The sequence below is a fragment of the Rhipicephalus sanguineus genome, unplaced genomic scaffold (assembly GCF_013339695.2).
Source record: "Rhipicephalus sanguineus isolate Rsan-2018 unplaced genomic scaffold, BIME_Rsan_1.4 Seq672, whole genome shotgun sequence".
In the NCBI taxonomy this organism is placed as follows: domain Eukaryota; kingdom Metazoa; phylum Arthropoda; class Arachnida; order Ixodida; family Ixodidae; genus Rhipicephalus; species Rhipicephalus sanguineus.
Genome location: NW_023615738.1, coordinates 1 through 11,717, shown reverse-complemented (window position 1 = coordinate 11,717; position 11,717 = coordinate 1). Strand labels below are relative to the sequence as shown.

At 49.0% G+C, this 11,717-nt stretch overlaps 1 long non-coding RNA gene across 1 annotated transcript; it reads left to right on the top strand.

Moving 5' to 3' along the window:
* Nucleotides 1-2,367: 2,367 nt before the first annotated feature.
* On the top strand, nucleotides 2,368-5,226 carry LOC125756765 (uncharacterized). Its single transcript, XR_007414729.1, has 2 exons — nucleotides 2,368-2,479; nucleotides 5,057-5,226. It is a non-coding gene; the product is annotated as an uncharacterized LOC125756765 (long non-coding RNA).
* The last annotated feature ends 6,491 nt before the right edge of the window (nucleotides 5,227-11,717 follow it).

The following is an 11,717-nucleotide window of genomic DNA, read 5'->3' as shown; positions in this document are numbered from 1 at the left end:
CAGTGCCCAGAAGAAGTTTCTTCAAGACCTGCGACTGGCGTCTCAGGACTGCCGACTTCCTATGGGGCAACGTAATAGTCCAGCTGCCTAGGAACAAGCATCGTAGTCCAGGGCAAGGTCAAGAGGTCAAGGTGCTCGGAGATGCCTCGATCCCGAAGAACGGGGCTGATCTTCTGAAGCTTGGGCCGAAATTTTGTGAGCACCCTGATCTGGATAAGACAGAGCTGCTCAGCCTGTGAGAACAGCTGCTGGCAAAGCAAAAACGGACGAAGCTGACAGGTGTATCAGAGAAGGCGTTGACTGCCTGCCTCAGCAGGTTAAAAAAGGCAACAGAGGTAGGCTTCGCACAGCGGTTACCGTTCTTCGAGAAGCGGGGCTGAAACTGCTCCTCTCCGACAAAGAAGGAGGATTCGTCGTGTTGCCTCGAGGTCTCTACAAAGAAAAAGCAGACGCGGCCATTCTTGGTAACTTCAACGAAGTAAAAGGAGTGGTTCCTGCGAAGGTAAAAACAAAGGCCATTCAACTATGCGAAAAAAGCCGGGCTTGCAAAAACTGGCATCCTCCGTAAAGGCCTGCAAAGAGACCAGCCTTTCGGCCTTCTTCAGCGCCAAGACCCACAAGGAACAGTGCCCGTTCCGGGCCATTGTTTCTGAGCGCGGGAACCTGGCAACGAGAAGTGGGAGTGTTTCTGCAAAAGTTTTTGTGCCTCCTTGATGTCGACGACCCCTACCTCATAAGGACGCCAGGTACTGTTTCGGCCTTTCTCCGGGATGAGTGTCCAGTGGGCGTGCGTGCCTTTTCCGTGGATATCAAGGACTTATATTATTCGTTGCCCTCAGGAAGATGTGTGTACAGAAGTTAGCAACTGTATTGACAAATATGGGGCTCTTAGGTTTCAGAACGCAAGTGGAATCACTGTGGACAGGTTTTTAGAGTTTTTAAAGTTTTATATGCGATCCACCTTTGTCTGCTTGGAAGATAAGCTTTTTATACAGCGGAAAGGTGTGTGCATAGGCTCTTGCATCGCCCCTGTTCTTAGTGACATTTTATTAGCTAGCTATGACCGCAATCTTGAGAGCAAGCTAAGTAAGACGAGCACGGTTAAGGTGATGCGATACGTGGATGACTTTTTAATCTTTTACAGCACTAACCCTTCTGACGCGCAGCCTGCTGCTGCTACAATTTTGACGTGTTCCTCACGGAATTAAGTTCTTTTGAACTTACCACTGAGCATCCCTCAGACAGCAAACTGCGCTTCTTAGACTTGGAACTCTCGTTCTCAAATAGCCATTTATGTTGGAGTTATGCGCCCAGATCTCAAAAGAGCCTTCTCCCTTTTTCATCTGCGCACTCGAAGATTGTTAAACGCGGAATTGCAAGAGCTTGCATGAAGGCGGCGCTAGACAGGTCCTGTGACCACCAAGTTGAAGCAAGTTTTCTTTCACAAGTAGCACGCCTGAAGCTCGCAGGTTTTCCAGCAACGCTTTTGACTAACTATTGCCGAAAGCCTCGTAGCAGGCTTTAAAAACTAAGCGCTCAGCTGCTGTGCAATCCGAAGAAAAACTCGAAGCAACCTGTTGCGGTATTCCGTACGTGCACAAAGTCGCGCACAATCTCAAGAAAGTTGTCAGCAGGGCAGGCGTTAGGCTGTTGTTTTCGCCCGAAATAAGCTTGGTAGCCTGTGCCAGCAAGTCACCGAGAAGAGAGAAGAAAAGAAGATGCACTAAGAAGCACAGGCAGAAGTTTGTTGAATGTTGTCAAGAAGTTGTATACAAGATTCCACTTTCTTGCGGGCGTTACTATGTCGGGCAAACGGGGCGGTGCGCTAATGACCGCATGCGCGAGCATTTGAACAAGGTACAAAAACAAGCTACAGATAGTCAGTTATCTCTTCACTGTAACAGTTGCGGTTGCCATCCATCTTTAACGATGCCACTTTCTTGTCAAAATACCATGACGAGCGCGCGCGCCTCATTTCAGAAGCTTATCACATCTACATAGCGGCGAGGCATGTGTAAGCTTCCCCTCGATTTCCCTCCTTCCGAAGGAGATAGAATTCTTGTCTCGTTGATCGCCTTACTGCCTCTGCGCAGGCTGAGTTTTCTGTTTTTTCATTACGTTAGTGGTGAAGTATATTTATGCTGACTGAAGGAATAAAGCACATTTTGGTTGTTAGTCAGCGCCGTCGTCTCGTGTCCTTCTTGTCCCGTCTTTTTAGCGCTGTTTCTCACCCGTAATCATGAACCAAACCAGCCCAAATGCGTTACCCTTCTACAGTTCATTTCTACTACATTCGGGCTCTTTTTCATCGTTCGCGCCATTCTCGTGTTACATTCTTCAGTCGTCTGCATCAATCTTCTCGCCACTTGCGACTTGTAGAGCTCGTCTCTACGCCTACTCCCTCAAGCATTCCTACCTGCCGCCGGAAGTCGCCCTTCTTTTTGGGGCATTGATGCCTTCAGAAGGCCACGTGAAAAGAGTGTGCCGAATTTGAGGTCAGAAGCATGCCGACAAGTACGCTTCTACACTGACTGCCTGCAGGTTGTGAACCGCAACGAACTGCCTTTCCCCAGTGCCCAGAAGAAGTTCTTCAAGACCTGCGACTGGCGTCTCAGACTGCCGACTTCCCTATGGGGCAACGTAATAGTCCAGCTGCCTAGGAACAAGCATCGTAGTCCAGGGCAAGGTCAAGAGGTCAAGGTGCTCGGAGATGCCTCGATCCCGAAGAACGTGGCTGATCTTCTGAAGCTTGGGCCGAAATTTTGTGAGCACCCTGATCTGCATAAGACAGAGCTGCTCAGCCTGGTGAGAACAGCTGCTGGCAAAGCAAACACGGACGAAGCTGACAGGTGTATCAGAGAAGGCGTTGACTGCCTGCCTCAGCAGGGTTAAAAAAGGCAACAGAGGTAGGCTTCGCACAGCGGTTACCGTTCTGCGAGAAGCGGGGCTGAAACTGCTCCTCTCCGACAAAGAAGGAGGATTCGTCGTGTTGGCCTCGAGGTCTCTACAAAGAAAAAGCAGACGCGGCCATTCTTGGTAACTTCAACGAAGTAAAAGGAGTGGTTCCTGCGAAGGTAAAACCAAGGCCAGTTCACTATGCGAAAAAGCCGGGCTTGCAAAACTGGCATCCTCCGTAAAGGCCTGCAAAGAGACCCAGCCTTCGGCCTTCTTCAGCGCCAAGACCCACAAGGAACAGTGCCCGTTCCGGGCCATTGTTTCTGAGCGCGGAACCTGGCAACGAGAAGTGGGAGTGTTTCTGCAAAGTTTTTGTGCCCTCATTGATGTCGACGACCCCTACCTCATAAGGACGCCAGGTACTATTTCCGCCTTTCTCCGGGATGAGTGTCCAGTGGGCGTGCGTGCCTTTTCCGTGGATATCAAGGACTTATATTATTCGTTGCCTCAGGAAGATGTGTGTACAGAAGTTAGCAACTGTATTGACAAATATGGGGCTCTTAAGGTTCAGAAACGCAAGTGGAATCACTGTGGACAGGTTTTTTAGAGTTTTTAAAGTTTTATATGCGATCCACCTTCGTCTGCTTGGAAGATAAGCTTTTTATACAGCGGAAAGGTGTGTGCATAGCTCTTGCATCGCCCCTGTTCTTAGTGACATTTTATTAGCTAGCTATGACCGCAATCTTGAGAGCAGCTAAGTAAGTAAGACGAGCACGGTTAAGGTGATGCGATACGTGGATGACTTTTAATCTTTTACAGCACTAACCCTTCTGACCGCGCAGCCTGCTGCTGCTACAATTTTTGACGTGTTCCTCACGGAATTAAGTTCTTTTGAACTTACCACTGAGCATCCCTCAGACAGCAAACTGCGCTTCTTAGACTTGGAACTCTCGTTCCAAATAGCCATTTATGTTGGAGTTATGCGCCCAGATCTCAAAAGAGCCTTCTCCCTTTTTCATCTGCGCACTCGAAGATTGTTAAACACGCGAATTGCAAGAGCTTGCATGAAGGCGGCGCTAGACAGGTCCTGTGACCACCAAGTTGAAGCAAGTTTTCTTTCACAAGTAGCACGCCTGAAGCTCGCAGGTTTTCCAGCAACGCTTTGACTACATTGCCCGAAAGCCTCGTAGCAGGGCTTTAAAAACTAAGCGCTCCAGCTGCTGTGCAATCCGAGAAAAACTCGAAGCAACTGTTGCGGTTATTCCGTACGTGCACAAAGTCGCGCACAATCTCAAGAAAGTTGTCAGCAGGGCAGGCGTTAGGCTGTTGTTTTCTCGCCCGAAATAGCTTGGTAGGCCTGTGCCAGCAAGTCAACCGAGAAGAAGAGAAGAAAAGAAGATGCACTAAGAAGCACAGGCAGAAGTTTGTTGAATGTTGTCAAGAAGTTGTATACAAGATTCCACTTTCTTGCGGGCGTTACTATGTCGGGCAAACGGGGCGGTGCGCTAATGACCGCATGCGCGAGCATTTGAACAAGGTACAAAAACAAGCTACAGATAGTCAGTTATCTCTTCACTGTAACAGTTGCGGTTGCCATCCACTTTTAACGATACCACTTTCTTGTTCAAAATACCACTGACGAGCGCGCGCGCCTCATTTCAGAAGCTTATCACATCTACAATAGCGGCGAGGCATGTGTAAGCTTCCCCTCGATTTCCCTCCTTCCGAAGGAGATAGAATTCTTGTCTTCGTTGATCGCCCTTACTGCCTCTGCGCAGGCTGAGTTTTCTGTATTTTCATTACGTTAGTGGGTGAAGTATATTTATGCTGACTGAAGGAAATAAGCACATTTTGGTTGTTAGTCAGCGCCGTCGTCTCGTGTCCTTTCTTGTCCCGCTCTTTTTAGCGCTGTTTCTCACCCGTAATCATGAACCAACCAGCCCAAATGCGTACCCTTCTACAGTTCATTTCTACTACATCGGGCTTTTTCATCGTTCGCGCCATTCTCGTGTTTACATTCTTCAGTCGTCTGCATCAATCTTCTCGCCACTGCGACTTGTAGAGCTCGTCTCTACGCCTACTCCCTCAAGCATTCCTACCTGCCGCCGGAAGTCGCCCTTCTTTTTGGGGCATTGAAGCCTTCAGAAGGCCACGTGAAAAGGTGTGCCGAATTTTGAGGTCAGAAGCATGCCGACAAGTACGCTTCTACACTGACTGCCTGCAGGTTGTGAACCGCAACGAACTGCCTTTCCCCAGTGCCCAGAAGAAGTTTCTTCAAGACCTGCGACTGGCGTCTCAGACTGCCGACTTCCTATGGGGCAACGTAATAGTCCAGCTGCCTAGGAACAAGCATCGTAGTCCAGGGCAAGGTCAAGAGGTCAAGGTGCTCGGAGATGCCTCGATCCCGAAGAACGTGGCTGATCTTCTGAAGCTTGGGCCGAAATTTTGTGAGCACCTGATCTGGATAAGACAGAGCTGCTCAGCCTGGTGAGAACAGCTGCTGGCAAAGCAAAACGGACGAAGTGACAGGTGTATCAGAGAAGGCGTTGACTGCCTGCCTCAGCGGGTTAAAAAAGGCAACAGAGGTAGGCTTCGCACAGCGGTTACCGTTCTCGAGAAGCGGGGCTGAAACTGCTCCTCTCCGACAAAGAAGGAGGATTCGTCGTGTTGCTCGAGGTCACTACAAAGAAAAAGCAGACGCGGCCATTCTTGGTAACTTCACGAAGGTAAAAGGAGTGGTTCCTGCGAAGGTAAAAACAAAGGCCATTCAACTATGCGAAAAAGCCGGGCTTGCAAAACTGGCCTCCGTAAAGGCCTGCAAAGAGACCAGCCTTTCGGCCTTCTTCAGCGCCAAGACCCACAAGGAACAGTGCCCGTTCCGGGCCATTGTTTCTGAGCGCGGAACCTGGCAACGAGAAGTGGGAGTGTTTCTGCAAAAGTTTTTGTGCCTTGATGTCGACGACCCCTACCTCATAAGGACGCCAGGTACTGTTTCGGCCTTTCTCCGGGATGAGTGTCCAGTGGGCGTGCGTGCCTTTTCCGTGGATATCAAGGACTTATATTATTCGTTGCCTCAGGAAGATGTGTGTACAGAAGTTAGCAACTGTATTGACAAATATGGGGCTCTTAGGTTTCAAAACGCAAGTGGAATCACTGTGGACAGGTTTTTAGAGTTTTTAAAGTTTTATATGCGATCCACCTTGTCTGCTTGGAAGATAAGCTTTTTATACAGCGGAAAGGTGTGTGCATAGGCTTGCATCGCCCCTGTTCTTAGTGACATTTTATTAGCTAGCTATGACCGCAATCTTGAGAGCAAGCTAAGTAAGACGAGCACGGTTAAGGTGATGCGATACGTGGATGACTTTTTAATCTTTTACAGCACTAACCCTTCTGACGCGCAGCCTGCTGCTGCTACAATTTTTGACGTGTTCCTCACGGAATTAAGTTCTTTTGAACTTACCACTGAGCATCCCTCAGACAGCAAACTGCGCTTCTTAGACTTGGAACTCTCGTTCTCAAATAGCCATTTATGTTGGAGTTATGCGCCCAGATCTCAAAAGAGCCTTCTCCCTTTTTCATCTGCGCACTCGAAGATTGTTAAACGCGGAATTGCAAGAGCTTGCATGAAGGCGGCGCTAGACAGGTCCTGTGACCACCAAGTTGAAGCAAGTTTTCTTTCACAGTAGCACGCCTGAAGCTCGCAGGTTTCCAGCAACGCTTTTGACTAATATTGCCGAAAGCCTCGTAGCAGGCTTTAAAAACAAGCGCTCAGCTGCTGTGCAATCCGAGAAAAACTCGAAGCAAACCTGTTGCGGTTATTCCGTACGTGCACAAAGTCGCGCACAATCTCAAGAAAGTTGTCAGCAGGGCAGGCGTTAGGCTGTTGTTTTCTGCCCAAAATAAGCTTGGTAGCCTGTGCCAGCAAGTCAACCGAGAAGAAGAGAAGAAAAGAAGATGCACTAAGAAGCACAGGCAGAAGTTTGTTGAATGTTGTCAAGAAGTTGTATACAAGATTCCACTTTCTTGCGGGCGTTACTATGTCGGGCAAACGGGGCGGTGCGCTAATGACCGCATGCGCGAGCATTTGAACAAGGTACAAAAACTAAGCTACAGATAGTCAGTTATCTCTTCACTGTAACAGTTTGCGGTTGCCATCCATCTTTTAACGATGCCACTTTCTTGTCAAAATACCATGACGAGCGCGCGCGCCTCATTTCAGAAGCTTATCACATCTACAATAGCGGCGAGGCATGTGTAAGCTTCCCCTCGATTTCCCTCCTTCCGAAGGAGATAGAATCTTGTCTCGTTGATCGCCTTACTGCCTCTGCGCAGGCTGAGTTTTCTGTTTTTTCATTACGTTAGTGGTGAAGTATATTATGCTGACTGAAGGAATAAAGCACATTTGGTTGTTAGTCAGCGCCGTCGTCTAGTGTCCTTTCTTGTCCCGTCTTTTTAGCGCTGTTTCTCACCCGTAATCATGAACCAACCAGCCCAAATGCGTACCCTTCTACAGTTCATTTCTACTACATCGGGCTCTTTCTCATCGTTCGCGCCATTCTCGTGTTTACATTCTTCAGTCGTCTGCATCAATCTTCTCGCCACTGCGACTTGTAGAGCTCGTCTCTACGCCTACTCCCTCAAGCATTCCTACCTGCCGCCGGAAGTCGCCCTTCTTTTTGGGGCATTGAAGCCTTCAGAAGGCCACGTGAAAAGAGTGTGCCGAATTTTGAGGTCAGAAGCATGCCGACAAGTACGCTTCTACACTGACTGCCTGCAGGTTGTGAACCGCAACGAACTGCCTTTCCCCAAGTGCCCAGAAGAAGTTTCTTCAAGACCTGCGACTGGCGTCTCAGACTGCCGACTTCCTATGGGGCAACGTAATAGTCCAGCTGCCTAGGAACAAGCATCGTAGTCCAGGGCAAGGTCAAGAGGTCAAGGTGCTCGGAGATGCCTCGATCCCGAAGAACGTGGGTGATCTTCTGAAGCTTGGGCCGAAATTTTGTGAGCACCCTGATCTGGATAAGACAGAGCTGCTCAGCCTGGTGAGAACAGCTGCTGGCAAAGCAAAACGGACGAAGCTGACAGGTGTATCAGAGAAGGCGTTGACTGCCTGCCTCAGCAGGTTAAAAAAGGCAACAGAGGTAGGCTTCGCACAGCGGTTTACCGTTCTTCGAGAAGCGGGGCTGAAACTGCTCCTCTCCGACAAAGAAGGAGGATTCGTCGTGTTGCCTCGAGGTCTCTACAAAGAAAAAGCAGACGCGGCCATTCTTGGTAACTTCAACGAAGTAAAAGGAGTGGTTCCTGCGAAGGTAAAAACAAAGGCCATTCAACTATGCGAAAAAGCCGGGCTTGCAAAACTGGCATCCTCCGTAAAGGCCTGCAAAGAGACCAGCCTTTCGGCCTTCTTCAGCGCCAAGACCCACAAGGAACAGTGCCCGTTCCGGGCCATTGTTTCTGAGCGCGGAACCTGGCAACGAGAAGTGGGAGTGTTTCTGCAAAAGTTTTTGTGCCTCCTTGATGTCGACGACCCCTACCTCATAAGGACGCCAGGTACTGTTTCGGCCTTTCTCCGGGATGAGTGTCCAGTGGGCGTGCGTGCCTTTTCCGTGGATATCAAGGACTTATATTATTCGTTGCCTCAGGAAGATGTGTGTACAGAAGTTAGCAACTGTATTGACAAATATGGGGCTCTTAGGTTTCAAAACGCCAGTGGAATCACTGTGGACAGGTTTTTAGAGTTTTTAAAGTTTTATATGCGATCCACCTTTGTCTGCTTGGAAGATAAGCTTTTTATACAGCGGAAAGGTGTGTGCATAGGCTCTTGCATCGCCCCTGTTCTTAGTGACATTTTATTAGCTAGCTATGACCGCAATCTTGAGAGCAAGCTAAGTAAGACGAGCACGGTTAAGGTGATGCGATACGTGGATGACTTTTTAATCTTTTACAGCACTAACCCTTCTGACGCGCAGCCTGCTGCTGCTACAATTTTTGACGTGTTCCTCACGGAATTAAGTTCTTTTGAACTTACCACTGAGCATCCCTCAGACAGCAAACTGCGCTTCTTAGACTTGGAACTCTCGTTCTCAAATAGCCATTTATGTTGGAGTTATGCGCCCAGATCTCAAAAGAGCCTTCTCCCTTTTTCATCTGCGCACTCGAAGATTGTTAAACGCGGAATTGCAAGAGCTTGCATGAAGGCGGCGCTAGACAGGTCCTGTGACCACCAAGTTGAAGCAAGTTTTCTTTCACAAGTAGCACGCCTGAAGCTCGCAGGTTTTCCAGCAACGCTTTTGACTAACATTGCCGAAAGCCTCGTAGCAGGCTTTAAAAACAAGCGCTCAGCTGCTGTGCAATCCGAGAAAAACTCGAAGCAAACTGTTGCGGTTATTCCGTACGTGCACAAAGTCGCGCACAATCTCAAGAAAGTTGTCAGCAGGGCAGGCGTTAGGCTGTTGTTTTCTGCCCAAAATAAGCTTGGTAGCCTGTGCCAGCAAGTCAACCGAGAAGAAGAGAAGAAAAGAAGATGCACTAAGAAGCACAGGCAGAAGTTTGTTGAATGTTGTCAAGAAGTTGTATACAAGATTCCACTTTCTTGCGGGCGTGACTATGTCGGGCAAACGGGGCGGTGCGCTAATGACCGCATGCGCGAGCATTTGAACAAGGTACAAAAACAAGCTACAGATAGTCAGTTATCTCTTCACTGTAACAGTTGCGGTTGCCATCCATCTTTTAACGATGCCACTTTCTTGTCAAAATACCATGACGAGCGCGCGCGCCTCATTTCAGAAGCTTATCACATCTACAATAGCGGCGAGGCATGTGTAAGCTTCCCCTCGATTTCCCTCCTTCCGAAGGAGATAGAATTCTTGTCTCGTTGATCGCCTTACTGCCTCTGCGCAGGCTGAGTTTTCTGTTTTTTCATTACGTTAGTGGTGAAGTATATTTATGCTGACTGAAGGAATAAAGCACATTTGGTTGTTAGTCAGCGCCGTCGTCTAGTGTCCTTTCTTGTCCCGTCTTTTTAGCGCTGTTTCTCACCCGTAATCATGAACCAACCAGCCCAAATGCGTACCCTTCTACTGTTTATGATTTGTTATTGCACTTCGTATTACGAGACGGGGACGAGACAGGGACTACAAGACAGTAGGTACGCAATCCCTGTCTAGTCCCTGTCTTGTTCCTGTCTCGTAATACGATGCGCAAGCTGAAATCACGAACAAGCTCTTCATCTCCAGCGGCTTCCGCCATGTCTCAGTTTCGTGACGTTGAGCGTGCGTTGCTTCAAGTTAAAACGAAGCTGCTGAGTGCCGGATCCGCATGTTGACCAAACCATGATCATCAACTCATTAAGATAGCGATGCGGACAGCGCCACCTCGTTTCGGTTGCCTGGAAATGCCGTTTTCGCTTTTTTGCGTCGCACATTTACGGCGCTTCGCGCTCGGCGCGCTCCGAGGATCGTCCGAATTAACCTGTTTTCGGTCAAATGTGACCGAATTAACGATAGTTTGATGCCTTTAAACAATGCATATGCTTGCCGGGGCCAGGCAACACATTCGAATCATCCGATTTTCTGAATTAACGAGGGTCGGATTAATGAGCTTTTACTGTATAATGACAGTGATATTCAAAGATACAGATATTCTGTAAAAGCATACAGATATGAACAGGAGGTTAGTTGTCAAAGCAGCACAGATTGCACGAAAAAGCACGGTGTGCATCGGGGCGGTGCAGCGGGGCGGTGCTGCCGTCTGTGAGAGGTGAAAAGAAGTAATGCGTCACGATCGACACCACCATATCGGAGGTCATGGTTAAAGCGTCTCGATAGCAGCGAGGGACACTGGCCGCGCTGGCGTCGCCGTGGCACCCTAGACGAAGTTACGTTCTTTGCCTTTCTCTTCGTGTCAATGTGTGCCGGCTCATCGGAGTAGTGCAGCTTTCACGTGCACCGGCGGGATTTCTCCGCCGCCGACCATTTCGATTACGAGAGCACCGACTAACAAAACTGCTGCAATACGCGTTGCAGAAAGGATACGATTTCGATGGGCGAATGTCGTGCCTTAGTGGAGTGAGACAGAGGCGAGCGGGACGCACGCGTTTGCGGCTCAAGCTCAAAACCTCCATGAACTAGGCGTCAACATGGGTGCATCCACGCCAGTCGGTGCTATAGCTGCCAAACACGAATATACATTGTATAAGCTCTCATATATCACTGCACGATAAGCACTACTTCTGCGTAGACACGTTCCCACTTTCGTGTTATACCGATTCCTATGACAGAGAGGTCAGCCATGTTTTTATGTACTACTATAATATTGCAACATTAATGCACCGAGGGCGCCGTCAGAAGGGTGTCCTTTTGTCCGACAACAATAATCTAATTATCATCAATATATCTTACGCCCCTTCCCTTCCATTATTTCCGCGCGCCCGGCATTTACTACATGCATTATTTCCTAGCATTTCAATTGCATTTGTCGTGCATGCACTCAGAGCCGTATATCCCCTTTGGGAGAGTTCGGCGCTGTTATGATGTCGCCGCCAGTCTGGAAACTATTGCACTTCAATCTGGCAACAGTGCGCTTTCGTGTGGCCAACGCCATATTGTGCCGATGTTACTCGTGGGGCTGCGCACGCGAAGTCGCTCTCGGCAGTTGTGCGTGCTTTGATACCGACCTGGTGCATCTTTGCTGCTATTCGTGCGCGAGTCGGCTGCGTACAACATCGTGCACCATCAGGGACATCGCTATGGGAGCTTGCAGCGTGGTAGGCTGCTCGAATTCGCAAAAAAGGGGGGTTCGCCCTTTACCGTTTTCCGCTAGGC